The 22,959-nt window shown below is 38.4% G+C and overlaps 1 protein-coding gene across 1 annotated transcript in view; it reads right to left on the reverse strand.

Annotated features, from left to right (window-relative positions):
• Positions 1-11,397, reverse strand: part of LOC132107359 (5-hydroxytryptamine receptor 1E-like) — a 46,573-nt gene extending 35,176 nt beyond the window's left edge. The window contains exon 1 of the mRNA XM_059513587.1: positions 11,261-11,397. The gene's annotated coding sequence lies outside the window, so the exon portion shown is untranslated. The remainder of the gene's footprint in view (positions 1-11,260) is intronic.
• Positions 11,398-22,959: the final 11,562 nt, after the last annotated feature.

Here is a 22,959-nt window from a genome sequence, read left to right on the forward strand (position 1 = left end):
CCTCCTGTCTGTAGACCCCGGTCTAGAATCGGCCATCCCACCGGGAGAGACAGGTGTGGCTGGGGTATTCCACAGAGACCGATGTTGTAAAAATAAAATACAAACTCCCAGAAATTATAGGCGTCCAACTGCTCCATTTCAATTCGAGGAACCGGGTCATCCAGCCCGGTGTTAAAAGTGTCCTTTAGGGCCGCATCATGATATCCCATCCCCTCAGCTAGGGACCAGAACATTTGTGCCATGGCACCCACCTCATTGCCCTCTTGGCGGAGGGTGGTACATTTTTTATATTTTGCCCTCCGCTCCACCATACTGGCTGGAGAACGGGAATGAAGTCCCACACCGCTGGATCTCGACATGATGGAGTCCTTCTGTTACGATCTGTTCACTGGAGACCCAGTGAAACGCAGGAGACGAGAGATCCAATCGCAGTATGGGTTTTAATGGGTAATCCAAATACGAAATCAACAAGTAGGGGTCAAAACCAAAAATCCATCCAAACAAACAAACAAACAAAAAAATAAACAGGAATAGGAACAGGAACTCGGAAGACGAGGAAACTGGGTGACGGAAAGAAAGGACTCCAAGCAGACAAACAGAAAAGGACTGGTTAATATAGGGAGGATAATGACTAACAAGTGAAGACACCTGAGAGCAATTAACAGGAGTGCAATTACTGTGATGAAGGGACAAGGCTTTGTGGGAATTGTAGTGCCTACGGTGAGGTGCCTATGGGGAAGTGAGACCACTAGTGGAGACCGAGGGAAGCAGAGACCAGACAGCGTGACACTTATACTCAGAATTCATGCTCTACATTTAACCCATCCAAAGTGCACACACACAGACCGTGAACACACACCCGGAGCAGTGTTCATCATTTATGCTGCGGCACCCAGGGAGATAATAAACATTCTGTCTCCTCAGTGGACGTCTTTTCAACGTCTGCAAAGACATAAAAAGACGTCAACTGGACGTAACTTTGCCCAGTGGATTAGGTTGATGTTAAAATACGGAATATAGTAATTATCACGTAAAAGTTCCTTTAAAAACAAACAAAAATGTTAAATACATGTGACTTCATGCCACAAGACTGCTAACGTATGAAGGTATAATTAACACTGGATTTATTTAACATGCATTATGTACCATGTGTTGAGTTCAGTGTAAAATGCATTGAGTAAAGAAGTTAATATACAAGACTTGGTATGTCCTTGTGCTTTGGACACAAACTTTCAATAATAAAAAAAGTTATTTGACCCGTGTTATGGTCTTTTATTTATTTAGACTATTTGAATAATGTAAAGTCGTGGCCTAGTGGTTAGAGAGTTTGACTCCTAACCCAAGGGTTGTGGGTTCGAAACTCGGGCTGGCAATACCGTGACTTAGGTGCCCTTAAGCAATGCACTGAACCCCCAACTGCTCCCCGGGTGCCGCTGCATAAATGATGAACACTGCTCCAGGTGTGTGTTCACGGTGTGTGTGTTTACTGCTCTGTGTGTGTGTTCACGGTGTGTGTGTTTACTGCTCTGGGTGTGTGCGTGCGAGCGCACACTTTGGATGGGTTAAATGTAGAGCATGAATTCTGAGTATAAGTCACCTACTTGGCTGAATGTCACGTCACTTTAAAATTGTGTATGCTTATAGATAATAGGCCTTGTGTTCAGTAAACAAAAAATATTTTTACATGACTATTTATGTTGTGACAACTTGTGATATTAAGTTATTTTAAGTTGGGTGGACTTTAGTCCCCGTTTGTTAAGTTTACCTATAACCTATAGCCTATAACACACTCTCACACATTATTAATTTTAATTAAGGAATTAAACTCCTCCCAAAATGTTAAAATAATGTGTGAGAGTGTGTTATAGGCTATAAGATATGTTATTATCAGCTATGACAGCACTAATGCGGCATGCAATTAGCTGATGATCAATAAGATGCAACGCGTATCTGTTTCTTTCATTGCCGTGAAGATTATTTTTAGGAGAAGCATTTATGTCAGCATTAAATCAGATGGATATCAGATCAGAGAAAAGCATGAAGTGAGCAGGTGTAAACAGGCCCTAATGACTATCCTGAGCTGTCACAAATATAATATTACATTAACAGCTTCCAAAAAATAAAACCTACACTAAAACATGTAAAAAAACACCCAGGTATTTCTGAATGACTGTCAAAGATGCTTTCTGAAAGCAGATGGGGTCTACTAGCACATACAGGATGGTTCTTGAGTCATCAGCACCATCTGACCTGAGTCAAGACACACATGCTGACTGTCCATTTACTGAAGGACTGGTCTCTACAGCATACAGTATGTCTGCTTACTGAGAGACGAGTGTCCATCAGAAATCAGAAATCAATAAGATCTGGACACAGTTTCATCAGCAGCACAGCACGGTTTCCCTCTGACACAGATGGAGATGTGTGTTTGAAATATAATAAACAATGAGATTTCCCAGCAAGTTTCTCAGCGAGACTCGACAGAAACAACCTGGTGTGTGTGTGTGTGTGTGTGTGTGTGTGTGTGCTGACTGACAGTCTCTTTAAGGCCATAACTGAAGGAGAGCTGGACAGCTGGAAACACATCATCATGTCTAAATGTGTTATTATTAAATGTGTCATAATAACATGTCACATCTCTGCAGAACTTTTTCTTAAACATAATTTTTAAAAGAGTATGGATTATGAAATAACAGATTTTAAAGTGCATTACTAAACATTATTTAAATGGGATTTAAGTCCATCTTTATATGTAATTTCACAATGGCTTCTGTTGAAATACAAAGTGAAGCTGAATGTACTGACAAGTGTTTCTAATGAACTAAAAGATGCCATTTCTATTGAAACTTGTATGTCATGCATTTAAATATATCTGTAATAACAAATTCGTAATGATGATGTTCCTTTTAAAATATACTTCAAATACACTAACTTTAAATATAATATCAATATCAACACACTGCACTTAAAATACTAATCAAGTTCCTCATATTTGCTTTATTATGTTAATCAACACATCAAAATAAGTGTACTTCTTTAAAGCATAACAAAAGATTTTTAAAAGCATGTTTAAAAAACAGTAAAGTAAAACTTCTATTCTGACATTTTTAGAAAGTATAAAGACTGCTTAAGTGTGTTAGAAACAATCATGAAAGTGTGTCTGTTTGAGTGCACTTAAGTGGCTTTTATTTAATTAATATTACATGATCTGTAATTACAGTTTTTAAAAGTGCACATTCATTACAATTAAGAAGACTTAAGCTATAGTTGGGCTCCAGATGTTGATTTAAATGATATTGTTTTAACATGAGCCTACCAGCAGCTTGAGGGTTAACAATATCAGTCTACTGAACAATTTACTAAATATTAAATTATATTATTACAATTATTACACAGAATGCTTAAATGTTTCCCTCCAAACACTGTGTGTGTGCTGACATGAGACCATCATATTTACACTCATCAGCGCTCGGCCTGGACTACAAACAGCTGTCTGTCTGTTTTTCTGCTCCATTTTCACATGCATTTTGATTGAAATCAGAGTTTGTGTAGAATGGTTCCTAGCATACACTTTACTGAAGTATTGCCTGAAATCTCCACACAGCATGACATATGTATGACACAGTATGGCATCCATCATACATTCTCTATGACGAGAACTTTCACTGTGAAGTCTTACTCTGAACGCCTGTCAAAGTAGCTTCTCAAAGAGCACTGGATAGCCAAAACAACCGTTAACAATGCAAACATGACAAACTGATCAAAATACATAAGCGTGCATTATAAACATCAAAACTCAGAACCAAACCAAGCACTGAGCTCCACTTTAAGGTGATATAGCATGAGTCTGTCCTTGAGCTCATCCTCTCTCTCTCTCTCACACACACACACACACACACACACACACACACACACACACACACACACACACACACACACACACACACACACACCTTGGTCTTGGAAAGAGCATAAAGTCAGTGTCCACCTGGGGGTCCTGAAGAGCGATCTGCAAAGACAGCCTCCCAAAAGCCCAGAAGTGCTGCTAGAAACATTTGTCAGGTTGTCGGCTCCTTGCTGTGATGTTCTGCTGCGACAGCTGTATAACCTCAATCGCTCGGGTGACCTGATAAAAACCTGCCGCCGTAAAGTCCAAGAGTGAGTTTGGGAAAAATAGATATCACATACAACAAATGTTCCCCCTGCAGTCACTCTTTTTATCCCTAAAAATCATCGATTTTATAAAAACTTTTTAAAGGTTTTTTTGTCTTTAAGTTGCTTGAATTAAACTCTACATTCTTACCTCATTAAATCACACATTAAATCAGTCCCTTCCTCAAAACCAATCACAGACCTGCTCCACGTTCACTCAGGAAACACTATGGCTATATTGGACTCACTGTATGTCTGAACCAGAAACTGATTGTAAAGAGTAATACTGCATCATCTACAAGTCCACGTATCTATCTTCCTAGCCTTTGGCTTGACTATGATGTCAAAAAGCTAATTCTGTGTTGCTCATGTTTCACAAACCATCTTCCTGTGATGTGCTGATGATATGAAGCGAAAAGCCTCATCCTGCAGGGGTTACAAGTTTGTGATGGTTTAAGTGATGTTGACTGATGAATTTGCACATGATTTGTCTTATCAAGCATATTAAACCACTAGACAGACATGTAAACGACTTTGAAAACACAAGAGCTCTTTAATGTACAGCCTGATTAGCAGATGAACGTACCATCAGATTAACATGTGTTTCTGAAAGCACAGCACATTAATCAAACACACCGGACTCAGGACTCAGAGAGACTAGTATCTCTGTGTGTTACAGAGGCGAGACAGGAGTGTGTGCTCTCTAGATGTGTGTGTTACAGCAGGCCATGTGACTGTTATAAAAACCTTATTTAAATGAGTTTACAGAAGTGTCTGCTCAAAATAATCCCACATAATTGAGCAGAGAAATTTCTGACCTGATGCTGACTGTTAAATAGCCAGTCTTTCATACACATTCAAAGGCGTAATATGTAAAAGTTTAGTGTGCAAACATTACAGTATAAAGATGCTGGGTTAATAACTCAACCCAGATGATGTGTTGAAGAATCTGGCCAGTTTGATTTGATAATCGTTCATAATCAGTGCGCTCATGACAGATGAACTGAAAAAATGCTAACCTAATATTAATATGAATTGATTTTAAAAAATATAAGAGAACTATTTTATAAAAGAGATTTTTGAAACGGAGAGGGTTTTCTCTCACGATGACTGAGTGCTGAATGCTGAGCAGAAACTCAACTATCCAGAATCAGGGTGATTATTACAGGCTTTCTGTCTGTGTGTGATGGTCCAGATGTAGTGTTACTAGTGTGTCCACTGGCAGAAGATAAAATGAACAAAAGTTTTTCAATATTTACCTTTTCAAAAGTGATTTTGGTGTACTTTATAAGCTGTATTAACTACTGAGTTGCCATTCTTTTCTGCACTTCTTTGTTGTCTGTTTGATCAATTTCTGGGTTTTAATTTCCAACACATTTTGAGCTCATTTGAACACATCAGTATAGACATTTTTAACTGAATTAAATAAAAAACATGGCACTTTTCCCCAAAATAATACACTATTGCTGAAATAAAAGCATATTTTGATATCCACGTGTGCAGGTGATTCATAAAACATTCTGAATCATTTAATAACCTGAAGTAGTGAAAGTAGTTAGGTTTCAAGCGTTCAATGAATCTGTCCTGTGGTGAGTAATGTATTCAGCCATTTGAGCAGAGGAGATGACTCGGTCTGCTGTTAGGAACGCACTGCAGCGACAGCAAGGACAGAAGAAAGAAGAGCAGAGCATCATCTGATCAAGTTCATAGTCAAGCTTGGACAATCTCAAGGCTACAAGCACATCTCCAGAGACAGCCACGTTCCTGTTTCCAGCGTACAGAACGTTCTCAGGATGTCTGAGGCACCCAGCACCTCGCTGGACGAGGCCACGAGAGAAACCTGAGGGAAAGCAAAGGATGATCTGAATGGTGGAGAAAGATTCTGCTGACCTTCAAACACAAGCTGCCTCAGGTTGAACTCACAGCGTCCAGCGCCTGCTCAATGACAGGGAGGACCGACTGCAATTTTCCAAAACACCTGAACATGCCAAAATCCTTCTGGGATAATGTTCTGAGGACAGATGAGAGCAAATTACAGCTTTCTAGTAAGGCACATCATCTATTTGTTTACAGACAACAAAATGAAGCTTTCAGAGAAAAGAAAAGTGATGTTTGGGGCTGCTTTGCTTTTTATTGATGCTTGTAGGAACTGCTTGATTTCAGCTTGGCCAGGCCTGGCTTCAGAATCAAATCACAGAGACTTCTTAAATCAGGGACTGTGCTCTATCTATCTATCTATCTATCTATCTATCTATCTATCTATCTATCTATCTATCTATCTATCTATCTATCTATCTATCTATCTATCTATCTATCTATCTATCTATCTATCTACCTTAAATATTTCACTCTTTGTTATATTGCAGCCATTTGCTAAAATCATTTAAGTTCATTTATTTCCTCATTAATGTACACACACCAGCCCCAGAGTTCAGAGACAGAATTGTGGCAAGGCACAGATCTGGGCAAGGTTACAAAAAAATTTCTGCGGCACTTAAGGTTCCTAAGAGCACAGTGTCCTCCATAATCCTTAAATGAAGACGTTTGGGACGATCAGAACCCTTCCTAGAGCTGGCCGTCCGGCCAAACTGAGCTATCAGGAAGAAGAGCCTTGGTGAGAGAGGTAAAGAAGAGCCCAAAGATCACTGTGGCTGAGCTCCAGAGATGCAGTCGGGAGGTGGGAGAAAGTTGTAGAAAGTCAAGCATCACTGCAGCCCTCCACCAGTCGGGGCTTTATGGCAGAGTGACCCGACGGAAGCCTCTCCTCAGTGCAAGACACATGAAAGCCCCCATTTAGTTTGCTAAAAAACACCTGAAGGACTCTGGTCTGATGAGGCCAAGATAAAACTTTTCGGTCTTAATTCTAAGCGGTATGTGTGGAGAACACCAGACACTGCTCATCACCTGTCCACTACAGTCCCAACAGTGAAGCATGGTGGTGGCAGCACCATGCTGTGGGGGTTTTTCAGATGCAGGGACAGGACGACTGGTTGTAAGCGAGGGAAAGATGAATGAGGCCAAATACAGGGATATCCTGGACGAAAACCTTCTCCAGAGTGCTCAGGACCTCAGACTGGGCCGAAGGTTCACCTCCCAACAAGACAATGACCCTAAGCACACAGCTGAAATAACGAAGGAGTGGCTTCACAACAACTCTGTGACTGTTCTTGAATGGACCAGCCAGAGCCCTGACTTAAAACCAATTGAGCATCTCTGGAGAGACCTGAAAATGTATGAAATTACATTTGGTTCAATAATAATGAATGTAACTTTATAAAACTGAACGTAAATTTTTCAGAAACTATCAAAAATATGCCATTACAAAAGAAGAAAAACACAATGAAAATGAAAAAAATTAACACAGTTACACAAATGTAACAGGCTCTTCAAAAATGCTTCATTTTTGTTAATGTTTTTCAAAGATTCGTTTTCGCTGATCGTGGATTCTGAATTCATTGCCACAGACTTCGCTTTTGCTTCGCAGTTTTTCGTTTGGAGTTTTGACACAAACCTCTCGTGGGGGCGGGGTTTACAGTGATCTACTCTGATTGGATAGTGAGCTTTTGATGGACTGCTGCTCTCTGACTGGGAAATTGTGAGGAAAACTGTGGATAATTTTGAAAAGAAAAAAAATGCAAGGGTGCCAATATTTTTGGCCACATCTGTGTGCAAGAAAACATCATGCACCAACAAACATGCTTCTATTCAGGGGTGTATTTATTACACATAACTCGCTGATTGACCACTACTGCAAACACAACCCCAGGTATTTAATCAATACAGTAGCTAAATAATAATAAAAAAATACTATTAGAGATAAAATTGTAACCATTCAGCCGTCAGCTACAGTATCGCATCAGACAGTGCACTATAGACCCCCTGAGGAACAGTTCCACTCATTCTCTACTGTAGGAGAGGAAGAATTGTATAAACTTGTTAAATCATCTAAACCAACAACATGTATGTTAGACCCGATACCATCTAAGCTCCTAAAAGAGGTGCTTCCAGAATGAAACAGCTGGTCTCATTGGGCCAGAGGAGACTGACTTCTGTTTAATACTGTAAAGCTGCGCTGACACAATCTGTATTGTAAAAAGTGCTAAATAATGGTGACTTGACTTTGAGAAACTGACCAAGTAGTCACAAGTGTTTCATAGTAACATGACAGAATGACAGCAATGACAGAACTTGAAACCAGAGTTGGTTAACGATGCTTTTGAGAAACTCTCTCCAGTTCTGCAGCGCTCCATCAACCAGTGTAACAAACCCCTCACATGTTAGATTTGCTTCATGCACTTAACAGGTTTCTTCCATTATTGCAATATGTGAAAATATTAAAGCCACACTGGATGAATTTTGAGCAGGTCATCCACTAATGTACGGCTCTAGCTGTCGCTGTGCTCCCTGTGGCCTCATTCAGGGTGTGAAGCCTGTGTTTCTTTCTCTCTGTGTGTAAGAGGTCAAAGTATGACTGCATTGATTTTCTTGATTGAAAAGATGCTCTGCAATCAGGCAGAACTACAGCTCAGGATCTGGACACAGACTGACCGCAGGGCAGCAAAACAGCATGTGGGCGGACAAACTTGACAAATTTCACTGATAAACAAACCTGAATCTCTGGACTACAAGTAAAACCAGATTTGCATTAAATTGAAGTGAGCAGAGGATTTAGTATTTGATTGTGTGTGAATCAGCAGTACAACACTGTAACCTGTCGATTGCTTCATTATTATGTGCCTCGGCTCGCACACAGTGACATCTCACTGGTCCAGAAGTTTCTTATTCACAAACCCCGAGCAGAAGGTCTATGGCATCAGAACTCTTGCTGGTCTCCTTGAACTTCTGTCAACATTTGACATTTGATAAAGACATGAAGTGATATGTAGTCAAAAATCTGGAAGTATTTCATAGCAGCACAGATATTATTCAGAGAGAAAAAAATAAAATAAATAAAAAACAGTCACTGGAAGAAGATTGTTATGGATTATGGACTCCAGAAGCATATCTACATCTACATCCATTTCATGGCAGCCCATGATGCTAGGTGTACACCTACCTGTCTATACTTGTCTATAATTACTGTAATTCAATCCAAATCAACTGATCTTTCGGTAAGCCCCGCCCCTTAATCAGCTGCTTACACTTTTGTTGCAAACTAATCTTATCCCAAGATGTTTTTGATAAATAATATATATAACTGACAAATGAGATTTTAAAATAAATAAAGTAGGTAAGAAGATGAATTTGGAAGCGAGGGTTTATAGATCACAATGACATCAGGAGTCACAATCTCAGCTGACAATATCCAGATCAACACTGTTCAAGTTAAACACTGTTAATTAAATGAGCACACATTTAACCCGTTTAATATGGAAAGGCACTGAAATGTAGACCTTCGTTTATGTGTTTTTCACCTTCACTGTACATGACGTGAGAACAGTCTCACAAACTTTAATGTTTTACTCAGAGATACCTTGCTGAAGCACAAGATGACTGTAAAGTTATGCTTGCACAGATGAAAATTGTAATAATGAGCGTATGAAAACCAGAAAATGAATGTTGAATAATAAAATAAATTCCAACTTCTATTGGCTGTCCATACTTAACTCAAAAATCAATCTATGGATATTGTTGATATTGATTTCATTTGATTTATAATAGCCAACAGTCTTTTAAATAACTTTATTTTCTCATTAAATTTAAGAATAAATAAGACATAAGAGAACCCAGATTTGAGAACAGGTTTTTATAATACTAATGCATCTGCTTTATTGTATTATAATTGCTACTTAATATTACATCTAAACTTTGACTAGGCTAGATATGTTGCATATTAATTGTACTCAAAGCCTATTTCAATGTTTGTGTATTTTCTGTTATTTCATAATGACGTTCTAGTTGAGGGAATTTATAGGTACAGTATAAGTGTTTTAGAGATCATCTCACATCCTTCACTAACAGCCTCTTCAGAAAGCTGCATCACATTGTAACAGATTCATAAATCAATCGGAGCTGAAATGTGCTGTTTATACAGTCCAGATCAGACTGAAAAGAGCAGAGGTGAAGCTGAAGGAAATTCGGACCAGCACAAACCTTCCCACACCTGTTTGTGCAGGTCCTACTCTCTCTCTCTCTCTCTGTGTGTGTGTGTGTGTGTGTCTGGAGAAGATCCAGGAATCCACACAATTACAAATGTGCATCTTTAACGATTTTGAGTCATAAACATCATGTGACTGATGAATATCTGCAGGAACATATCGCCATGACAGCACTGATGTCTGATAACAGGATCACAAAAATATCATACCTTTTCCCCCAAAAGGTCTAAGAAAAGTGCAGCACCACAACAAAGGATCCGCATTATGGTATTTACATCCTTAATATTTTGTACAAGCTTGTTTAGCATGGTAAATTCTATGCAACTGTTTAAATGATACTTCCTTAAATAGCTCTAAAACTTTTGAAACCAATACAAAACCACAAATGGTGGCATGATCAACATCTTTTCGAAGAATGAGACTGAAAATGCAATATATCTAGCATTTAAGAACAGTAAAAACTGGCAACTTGGTAATTAGATTTGGCTGTTGATCAAAAAGCAGGCTCATATTTCTGAGAAAGTCAGCAGTTAATTCAGTTGAAACCCATAATTGAGGCAGAATCTCTTTATTGTGTCAGTTGAGACAGCTGTGAGGGGAGGATGCTCGCTGGTCAGTTTCCTCTCTACTAGGGTTTTGCTCGTCGTGTATGATAATATGATTGCTCTTTCTTCTTCCCTGCATCTTTCCCTCTCGAAAGCGTGCGTGTGTCAGGATCACAACAGAAAACCCGAGGAACTTGCTTTAACTCTGCTGCGAGCTTCACGAGCTCTTCCAGACTCTCTCCCGTCGAGTAATTACATCACATGTGTGAGAAAAGTGCTCAAAATCCCGTTTTCTGTCTAGAATCACTGTGAAAAGTCAGCTTATAAATCGAGACTGTCGCTCATTTCTCATAAAGTTTCTGCCTCGACGCTTGTTTTAAACCTCTTTCTTTAAACGCAATCTACAAATAAAAAACAAATTACAAACCAGAATCGGTTTACCGAGGCGAAAAAACTTTGACTGACCTGCATCTCAAGCGTCCAAGCACTTCTGTAAGGTCAATCAAATATCCATGTTGAGTGGGAAAGAGCCGCTTCTGACCTGGCGAGCTGCTTCATCAGGTGTGTGTCTATGAATCTCCCGCACACACCTGGGCAGATCCCTCTGACAGCTCCATCATCCTCTTCCTCATCCTCGAGCTGTGCTGAATCAGTCTGAGAACAGCAGAGGGCTGGGCTCCTCTCGTCAGCTGCTGAGGCTGGAGTCATGGTGACGAGATCTGAGTCTGTCTCTCTAGCCCGATTATTTACATCGCTACTGTATACAGCGGGTCTAAACATCTAAAGATTCATTTAAACCTGGCAATGACCAAAGTTTTAGAATATTGAAAAATGTAAATATCTGTATAAGGCTATATTGATGATACAGATTTTGCACTTTGTCTATGTGTCTAATCCAAAGCAATTACATAAGCTTATTTCTGCTTATTATTATAAACATTATAAGCATGCAATTTATTATGAACATTTACTTCAACAAAACTACATATCTGTGTCCCTGCAGCACAGAAGCAGTCATCACTATCACAGATATATTTGAAGCTATAGACAACAATACATTGTATGAGTCACAATTATACATTTTTCTTTTATGCCAAAAATCACTAAGATATTAAGTAAAGATCATGTTCCAAGATGTTTTGTAAATTTCCTACCGTAAATATATCAAAACTTAATTTTTGATTGGTGATATGCATTGCTAAGAACTTAATTTGAACAACTTTAAAGGAGATTTATAGGTTTACATGGCACTCCAAGACACTTCACAATACAATATGGCATAAAAGAAAAGAAAAAGAATACACACACACACACACACACACACACACACACACACACACACACACACACACACACACACACACACACACCATTAGTTGAGCTTTTGTGTGAATCCATAGACATCATTTATTTACATTTCTTAACTTTTAAATTTCATTCTATGTGGGTTGAAGGAAAAAAACTGAAGCATAAAATGAGAATCATCACGCTCTGTTATTGAAAGCTATCAATGTGTCTCTGACTTATTGAAAACGAAGGTTTATGTATAATTAATATTCATTGTTGCAAATATTACACCTCCTGAAAGCGTATATTATTTATATTCAGCTGTCCTCTATGCTGTAATTAAGCCTGCTGTGTGCTTTTAAGGATCCGCTTTAATTTAGAGTCAATGCAAAATTATCTGAGCTGTCAAAAAGCCCCAGGAGCAGTTTAAAAAAGAAAAGGGGCAATGTAATTACCAGGGGGAGAGAAAACCCATCCAAAGCTGCCTCACAGTGACCAGTGTAATTATAAGTACGTTTCGATTCACAGATGCTTCATTATTGTTCAACAACCTGCTTCATCTGTGCTTTGTCACACTCATCTAATACAGTGAAATATTGCCTCATTTTTATCTCTCATCGTCATCTGATCATCACATGCTGTTAATGCATTTAGTTTCATCTTCCTGTAGCTGATGTACAGTGTGTTTTATTAGAAAAAGACAGAATGTGATGCAGGGGAGGTGTTCCTGTCCTCTGCCTCTGCTTCTGTCCTCTACTCACCCTTGTCCTATTCAAACACAGCTATCTAGTAGTTTAGCAAAATGTCCATGCTGCTTTTTTACACATAAAAAAGGGAATGAGGACTGGGGCATTAAAAGAGCATCATAAAATAAGCTTGTATCGCTTGTGCTCGATATTCCAAGTCTTCTGAAGCTATAAGACAGTTTCTCGGTCTTGACTGAAGTAAGTATAAATGGCACAAATCCAGCAGTACATTCCCTTAAAAATAGACGCAAATGTGTTGACTTCGTACCAGAACACACTGATTGAAGTCCAGAACTTTGGCCCATATCAAAAATCAATTTAGATGAAGGCTTGCCAAGATCTCTTCTGCTGTATTTCTCCTCTGCTGTTTTCTCTAGAGGTGCACAAATAGAGATTACACAGATATCAGAGCTGGAGACAGCGCTAGTCATGCATTTAGGGTAAACAGATTCACACTGAAACACTGATTTCTAGCCTGTGTTGTAGCATCTTAATTTACAGACTATCTCACAGAATACAAGATTACAAATAGATCATATTGTGTGCCAAGCAGACTTTGAAAGAGCCCACATCTGCTAACCTCAGTCACTACAAGTGGTTTTAATTGTCTATAATAAAAATAATAATAATTGCATGTCATTAGATTTTGGCTCTTGTTAAGTTTTCTGTTTGTATTATTATTGATATAATGTTGACTGAGGTATTATTTAATATAATGTACAATAATAATATAATAATAATAACAACGTTATTTATCTGTGGAATAGATTATATTGAGTGGGTCAATCATATCATTCAGCATTAAAAGATTTCTGAATAATGACAGTTATCCATATAATAACACTGTATAAGTGTGTGCTTATCTGGATAAGCTGTTTGTGTTCAGTTTATCTTGGATAATGTACTCAGTTGGTCATTATTACAAAACTGATCACTTCAGGGATACAACAACTGATTAACCCTTTTCTGTACAATTTTTTTTCTTCTTCTTCTGTGATAATGCCATATTTCAGAGATGTATGAATCTGGATGATTAAAATTCTTATATAACTGAGCTACAGAAAGAGTGATAATCATCCAAATATAGCGGATGCATTCCCTGTGTCACATCTGGTCTATATATTAGCATAAACAAATGTTTAAATATTACAAACCATTAGAAAGGTGTTTGTGTTTGTCATATTTTCACTATTGTAGTTTATGAAGGGAACGACATTCGAGCTTTACAGAACAGAACAAATGTCTGAAAACGTCATTAAGTTGTCATTAAATCAACAGCATCCCACGAATGCTGTCAGTCAGACATCTGTGTAGACAACACCTCAACACTGCTTTTTATGTCTTTGCTATCATACGCAAGGATGACTGTTAACTTAAAGACTGGACTAAAGATGAGAAGGGCTGTACAGAATAAGCCTTTCATATACTAATGTTCGTAAAGGAATAGTTCCCACCAAAATGGAAATGAGCTGAAAACGCTCCCCATCTGATCATCCAAGATGTAGATGAGTGTTTTTTTACTTCATCAGGTTTGGAAATGTAGCATTGCATCACTGTCTCAGCAATGAATGCTCTGCAGTGAATGGGTGCCGTCAGAATGAGAGTCCAAACAGCTGATAAAAACATCACAGTAATCCACAGCACTCCATCAGTTCACATCTGGAGAAGACAAAAACGTGAAAGAAATCTGTTGGTGGTTGTTTACAAATCTCTGTTATGTTCTCTACGACGGTCTTCGGCTTAAGTCTGTAGGTTTTGATTCAAAAGAATGTGAACCATCTGATTCATCAGTATGCTACATAAGCTGGTCATGAAAGTTGATCTTCAAGTCACTACAAGAGACAAACAGTCGGCCAAACAAAGACATGTTTTATTTGATGTCAACAGGATGGACTGATTGAACCCACCTGTGTGGAATTATTAAAACCAGCCAATTAGATCAGATCTTAGTTGAGAATGTGCTGTAAAACCTGTCCTACAACTGAAGCTTAACAAAGGTTGGATGAGAACAGTGTCCATAAATATTGCCCAAGAGAGACTCGCACAAGAATAACGTGACACTTTGCCTGTCTGTGCCTAATGAGTCTGTGTGTTCTGTGTCTGAGGAGACTCGTCTGAGCTCTTCTGAATAACAGCATGAGGATTAGTGGAAACCGCAGTGGATCCTGTCAAACACACTGTGTGCACAGGCGTTTATTTCTTTTTTGTCCAATTCTCCAGTTCAAAGATGTTTCATTTCAGAATGTTGCTGTTTCTTCATCTTCCATTCATCCTCTGAAACAGAAAACTTGATATTTTAGCTATGATATATTATATGAGTTAATAACATTTTCTAACCCCCGTCTTGCAAAAAAAAACACAAAACAAAAAAAAGATTCTTGAAAATCTGGAATCTGAGGGTGCAAAAAGAACAACAACAAAAAAAATCACCTTTAAAATTATCTAAATGAAGTTCTTAGCAATATATATTACTTATCAAAATGTAAGTTTTGATATATTTACGGTAGGAAATTTACAAAATATCTTCATGGAACATGATCTTTACTTAATATCCTAATGATTTTTGACATAGAAGAAAAATCTATCATTTTGACCCATACAATGTTTTGTTGTCTATTGCTACAACTATAGCTGTGCTACTGATGACTGCTTCTGTGCTCCAGGGACATGTTTTGAATAAAACATTGGATGATGCCCACAATGCAGCTTCAGTTTCCGGTTTTACTGTCCTGGTGGGGATATTTAGACCTGCATGTATTTGTACTGCATGACAGAAGAGTTGGATGCAAAATTCACTTTTAAATGGTGTGTGGACACAACCACCATACAATGATAAAAATCCATTCACTTCTCAGGCATATTTCTGCCCTCACCCAGTTGTACACTGTCTGTCACTTTCTCTGTGCTCGAGCCATACAGCTTTATAAGAATAATTTTCTTTTGCTGCATATGCTCCAGAACAACAAATTCAAACATGTATAAATGGCTGTCAACATGTCCCCTCCTGACTGCTTGCTCCGCTGACTGTCTACCTGCTGCCGAGCTCTGCCTGGATCTGGTTTCCCTGTTTTGCTGAGCGGTGCCAGCCCAAGTTATTTTCTGTTCATTTCCAGCTCATTCAATAAAGACAGTTAACAGTCTATCTTCTGAGTATTAAGTAATTAACCCAACAATAGCGGGGTCAGTTAATTTTTTTTTCAGTGGGCTGTGCAAACATGTGCTTGGTTGTGTGGGCCGCGAGTTAAAACAGGTTGGGAACCACTTCCCTAAATTATCATACAAACTTGTGGAAAATTGGCATCTGATATCCCCTTCAAAGAAGTCTCTTTACAGGAACAATACCCCTGGATATGTTTTGTTTAAAGACGCAACGGTGAGGTTTAAAACTTAATCACTTTAGAATTTGATTATTAATCAATATTATAGCTATGGAATTAAGATATGTTTAAGTTCATACTCAGATATTTTGGTCAAACTTTAGTTTGGGGACCAGTTCTCATTATTATCTATTAACTCTGATTTTGCCTCAATAAATCAGAAATCAGAATCAAAAATCAGAAAGAGCTTGTACTAGGATGTGGGCTGATAAATATGTATAAGGTTAATGCACATACATTTATTGCACAATGGGAATGGTGAGGTAGATTGCCTGGGGAAAGAAACTGTCCTTGTGCCTGGCTGTCCTGATGTCCAGTGCTCTGTAACGCCAACCACATGGCAAAAGGAGATATGGTTTGGATGTGAGGGGTCTAGAGTGATTTTTTTGCTTTGCCCTTTTCCTCACTCTGGATGTATACAGTTCTTGAATGGTTGGCAGGGGAGCACCAAAAATCCTTTCAGCAGTCCGAACAGTTCCCTGTAGTCTTCTGATGTCTGATTTTGTAGCTGAACCAAACCAGACAGTAATTGAAATATACAGGACAGACTCAATGAAGGCTGACTAGAACTGTTTCAGCAGCTCTGCCCTACAAAGCAAAAAGGCAGTAACTGCATTTTTGGTCAAAAATTAGTTATTGTCATTTTCATGACATTCAAGGCATCCTTTGTTATGTGACAAAACATCTTATCTGAAATGTGTGTCGTTTTGGAGAAAAATGGTAGTTGTTTGTACAGTAACTACTTAGGCTGGATGACAGGATAACTTTTAAGTCATTTTTCTCAGTTCTGCACTCTGAGTAGTTACTGCCTTTTTGCTTTGTAGGGCAGAGCTCCTGTGGCAGGTTAAACTTCCTCAGCTTGCGAAGGAAGTACAACCTCTGCTGGGCCTTTTTAACAATGGAGTCTATGTGATTGTCTCACTTCAGGTGGGACTCCACTGCAGTCACAGTGCTGTTCATGATGGTGAGTGGGGGGAGTGCAGGGGCGGGGGGTTCTCCTGAAGTCCACTATCATCTCAGCTGTTTTAGGTGTGTTGAGCTCCAGGTTGTTAAGGCTGCAGCAGACAGCCAGCTCTTTAACCTCCTGTCTGTAAGCAGACTGAAAACCGTCCTGAATGAGGCCGATGAGTGTGGTGTCATCTGCAAACTTCAGGAGCTTAACAGAGGGATCTTTGATGTGCAGTCGTTGGTGTACAGCGAGAAGAGCAGTGGGGAGAGAACACATCCCTGAGGGGCATCAGTGCTAGTGGTAACTGTTTCGTTGGTTCATCTCTTTACAGTCTTTACTACAGGTTTAGCAGATTCAAGCTTTTGCCTGTAAGTTGGTATAAGATGAACAGTGGTCAGTGAGTCCTACAGCTGATCCGGTAGAAGATTGTGTGATGTATACTGCCAAATGTTCAGCTGTTCATCCCTGGTGAAACCGATCATGTTTGAGAAACAAAAAACAGGAAAAATGAACAAAAACAGCACAAAAACATCTCGGGTCTAAACCGAAACGTATGTAATATGGCACTGCAGAATAAGGCATAAGGCAATATGTACTTTACAAGTACCAATTTACAGACAATATGCTAGTAATAGGCATGCTAAAACACAACTAGGTTAGCGTAAGAATTGGCCTATAAACAAAAGTTTTACCAATTTTTCCTTGCTGCACAGCGTGTGATGTTTTTGAGATTTTTCTGAATTATTAGAAGAAACAAATGACAGGTTTTTAAGATAAAGAGAAAAATGTGACAAGCAAGAGACTTTTGCTCAAAAGAAACTTATGGGAACGTCTACTAAAAACACCTGACATGTAATGTTTCTCCAGAACGACGGCTTTTTTAATGCCACGTAAAAATAAAAAAAAGTTAATCTTAAACCATTTTTGACTTTATTCTTGAAAAACATTTCGACTTTATCTTCACAATTTCTGCTTTATTCTCTTAATAGTTCAACATATTCTCGTAGTATTTTGACTTTATTCTCAGAATTTTGACTTTATTCTTGAAATATTACAGCTTTATTTTCATAATCTTAGATTTTGTTTTATTTTTAACATAATCTCCTGCTATAAATGATCTGCCTGAAACGTTTCTTCCACAGAGCCTGTGTGAGGTTTCTGTAGAGTAGTGGTCATCGCATTCACCTAACATGCAAATGGTCCTTGATTTCAAATAGTTTGGGTGAAAAATATTTTATAGTGGAGAGGAGAGGACCAGAGACAGGAATCACGAAACACTCTTAAGAAGAAATTTATTCTCAACTGCCATTTTCTTGTTATTTTTGTAACTTAAAAAAAAAATTAAAATCCTTAAAAATCCTTAGTTTTTTTTCTTCTTTTACTTAAGATTGTTCTTAAGACAAAACCTGAGAAGAATTCAAATTCTTAAAAAGAATCTTCTTTAAAATCAGCGTAAATAACTTCTCAAATTTAGGACAGTCCCAGGCCTCTTAAATACCAAACAGTAATAATTATTTAATTAATTGATTGGGTTATTTCAACTCAATTGTTATATTTAAGCATTACAACAACACTAGTTATATGTAACACAAAATAGGACTATTAATAGGGATATGCACAAGTTTCCTGAAGCAACAGCAATGACGACTGTTATTTTCTTCTTAAGAAAAAAATTAAGATGTTCTTAAGAATATATTTAAGAACTTAAGAATTTTTCAAGAATTCCACTTAAGAACATTCTTACGAACTTCGTGGGACTTATCTTAAGAAATTTCTTAATTTGCTTAAGAGGATTTTCATGAATCCGGCCCCTGCTTTTTAGCAAGTGTACACTTCCTGACACAACGGATTTCCTGTTGGTTTCCAAACCTGAATGACTTCGCTTCTTTCCATGGAATACAGTGAATGAAGATTCATCCAGTATTCTCTAATGATGAAAGAAAGTCAAATATGTTTGGGAGAGTGAATCATAACTTATTGGGTGATGAAAGTGTTTTTTTTTTTACCTTTAGAATAGCAGTCCAATTAAATGGCTACTGTTAAATAATACTGTTCTCTGCTGTCAGCTCTCAGTAAAACGAACACTGATCTAAAGGGAGAATATGACGTCGGATCTGGGACATGAGTAAAGCTTGTGATAGAGACTTCAGAGAGTGTCAGGCTTTGGGTCAAGGTTAGTGCAGTTACAGTTCTGTCTGTCCCCAGAGCAATGTCCACTTCAGAAAACATACATTACAAGTGGACAGAGAAATATGGTGTTGACTTGTGCTGAAAGAGCACTGGTTTGTGTCTAAAAGGACAAATAATCACACATTACTGTAAATCTGCAGTATATTCACCATGTGACTCCACCTCAAGGGCCACACTGATCTTATAAATAGGCCGTCACATAATAAACATTTTATGTATAGTTTCACGAGTTCCCCTGCCCATCCAGTCCTGATGGTTAAATGGCTTGATGTCCTTGACAAAGGCTTGGCTTGAGTTTAGAGTTCAATCCTTCGTTGCAGTACTACACAGAGGGAGAATAACAGGAGGGAAGGAGGAGATGGGGAGATGGAGGGATGTTGGGGTGGCGCAATGACTGCTGCTTACACATTTACTATTGCAGTTAAATGGTGAACAGTATTGGGTTCATCAGATATAAAACAAATTCAACTCTACCAAAGACAACAGTGTCGTTATTCATCTCTAATCAGTTCATGTTTTGTTCTCATCCGATAGTCTCAGTGCAATTAAATTGATAATATTACAGCAAAGACACTCTATTTCACTGTTCGACTGTAAGCTTTCATTGCATGAAATGCATTCAGCAAAGCATCACTTTTTGTGTTTTTCAGAAGAGGGAACATCATCTTAAAATAGCATCAGTATCTGACTTCACATGATTGGCGTGTTAATATTCGAGCAGCTGAGAAGAGTAAGGGTATGAGATGCCAGCTGACGGTCCATGCTCAGTACGCAATGAAGACGTATTAAACACGCTGCTATAAAACACAGATTCTGCCTCTTGAGCTGTCATGGACCCCAAAATCACAACACACAAATCTCTTAGAGATTACTAACAGCCCACTGCTCTCTCTCTCTCTCTCTCTCTCTCTCTCTCTTCATCTCTCACCATCCACCCACCCCTCTCCCGCTCTCTCTCTTCTTATCCACATATCTTCAGACTCTGTGGAGGGTTATCGTCCGTGGTGTTTCTGCTCAGACTGTGGCCAGATGGCCATTCTCATTTTTATTTTTCAGGTCTTTAGCTGAATTGCACCCAGAACGCTGACTCACTCACAGTCCCACGGCGGCGTTCGGGTCGGAGGCGATCAATCTGAGAGGATATTAGCATTCACTTAGTGTTTGAGTCAGTGGATTGTTGTGAGCTTAGCTACAGTAAAGTAAAATCTGTGGGAAGAGAATGAAAGGAAGAAAAACAGCAGTGTAAAATTTGAATCTGGTTATATTGAAACCCTGGATTGTTTTTCTAAAGGTTTTCAGATGTTAAATGCATTGGTTAATTCTGCAGTTAAATGGCTGTGATTGTCAACGTACACACATGGTCAGCATTGTTGGTACCCCTGGTAAATATGATCGAAGAAGGGAATATACCATTTAGTATATGAAACAGTATAATAATACATACAAGCACCTAGTCAGCGGATGTCTGCAAACACATGCCTAAACAAAAACCCCTCACAAAATACTGGATGTAATGTTGTTTCTGTGAGGGGTTGCCAAATTATTTTGTTGTAAAAAGTAAATGAATTACTTTTAATTTAAGATTCTGGAGCTGTTCACTGAGGACTGGGTTACTATACACACTGTTTAATACAGAATCAGCTTGTATTGAAGAGAAGTGTGTTTATATTAAATCCACACAGATCTAACTGCCATATTATAACTGTTGTCAGTGCTGCAGTGTTCATTGCATTTTAAATTCATTTCACACTGATTCTCTACATATTATAATTATAAATCTGAAACATTGACACCTTTCATGTTGAGTGAAAATCCTGACCATACACAATTTTTTTTTCTATACATCATTTAGATTATTTTAGGTTTTAGCAACACAAAACAAATAACAATTTAAACTTAAAAAAATCTTACATATCTTGTATCTGTTACAATACATGATGCCATCAAAATAAAAATAAACAATAAAAACAACATATGATGCCATCACTTTACACCTGTCGCACATTGGTGGGACAGAAGGAAAATTGTATGCAGCCTGGCTTTAGTTTAGTGTAAACGGTGGATAACTCTGAACTAAAAAACAAATGCGTAGGAGACAAAGCACCTGATGTGTAAAGTGTGTAAAGATTTTTTTGTGTTTCTTGTGTAGAATTTAGGGCTGTCAAAGTTAAAGGGATACTCCACCCCAAAATGAAAATGTTATCATTAATCACTTGCCCCCATGTCGTTCCAAACCCATAAAAGTTTTTTTTTGTCTTCGGAACACAATTTAAGATATTTTGGACGAAAACCGGGAGGCTTTTAACTGTCCCATAGACTGGAAAGTTAATAACACTGTCAAGGTCCATTAATGGTATGAAAGAAACAAAATTAATGATTTTATTCAACAATTCAGAGAATATGAGGTAAACACAGGCAGTGTACTCTCTTCCGAGTCAACCGCACCACAAGGATACATTTTTTAAGTATATTTACGCTTTGGCAACTGAGGGACTCATATGCAGCTATTATAGAAGATTCAAACACTCACTGATGCAACATTATTATTTTCTCTTGTGGACTATATGTAAACTTCTTTTATGTGAAATATCTTATTCAGGTCAATACTAAATAAACAATAACATTCATTTTGTATGATCCCTCTTATTTTGGTAAAAATTTTACATTTTGCATATTCGTAAACTTTTGACTTCAACTGTATATACTTTATAGCCAATATATATTTACAAACAATCTGCAAATCATTGTTTTAGAAAACCAACCCTTTTATTGTGGAACAAAATTGTATTTTTGGAAGTTTCATTAAAAATTAACTGGACTGATGATCCATGACAAAAGGGGAAACCTAGAGGTTGCTTTGGATGATTAAAAAAATAAAACAAAATAACTATGGATTTCTATTTGGAGCATAAATGTTTTAAATGCCTTATAGCACCTGCAAAAGAGCAGTTAAGTGAAATCCATTCAGCTGTCAAGAGTGGGAAATTACTCCAATGTTTTCTAGTTACATTTACTTGGAGCTGTCACGGCAGGGATCCAATGAGGCACGGAGATAATTGCGAGTAATTCTTTTATTAAGGGCAATCCAAAAGGGTAAACAGTCCAGGCAGAGGTCGATACCAAACAAAACCAAACCAAACCAAACCAAACATAAACAAACAAGGACACAAGGCAAGAGCACGACAAGATGACGGACATGAATTAACAACGACTCCGTGACACATACTAAGACAGACCGGGTTATATACACAAGGAGAGACAATTGCTAATGGGAAACTGACAGGGTGTGATGATAGGTAATTAGTGACAGCTGGGTGCAATAATTAAGCAGGGACGTGAGGAATGTGATTAAAGAAGTGAAAGACACCGTGGGAAAAGAGGACATCTAGTGGACACCCAGGGAACACAACCCAGACACTGTGACAGTACCCTCCCTCTACGGAGCGGCTCCCAGACGCTCCACGACAAGACACAACACAGAGACAAGGAGGGAGGCGGACAGGTGGAGGCTCAGGGGGAGGGACGGAGGGCCAGAAAGGAAACATAGGAAACAGACACCAGAAGTGTAAACACAAAACAGGGAGACCAGGAGGGAGGAGGACCGGAGGAGGTCCA

The sequence above is a fragment of the Carassius carassius genome, chromosome 27, assembly GCF_963082965.1.
Source record: "Carassius carassius chromosome 27, fCarCar2.1, whole genome shotgun sequence".
Lineage (NCBI taxonomy): Eukaryota > Metazoa > Chordata > Actinopteri > Cypriniformes > Cyprinidae > Carassius > Carassius carassius.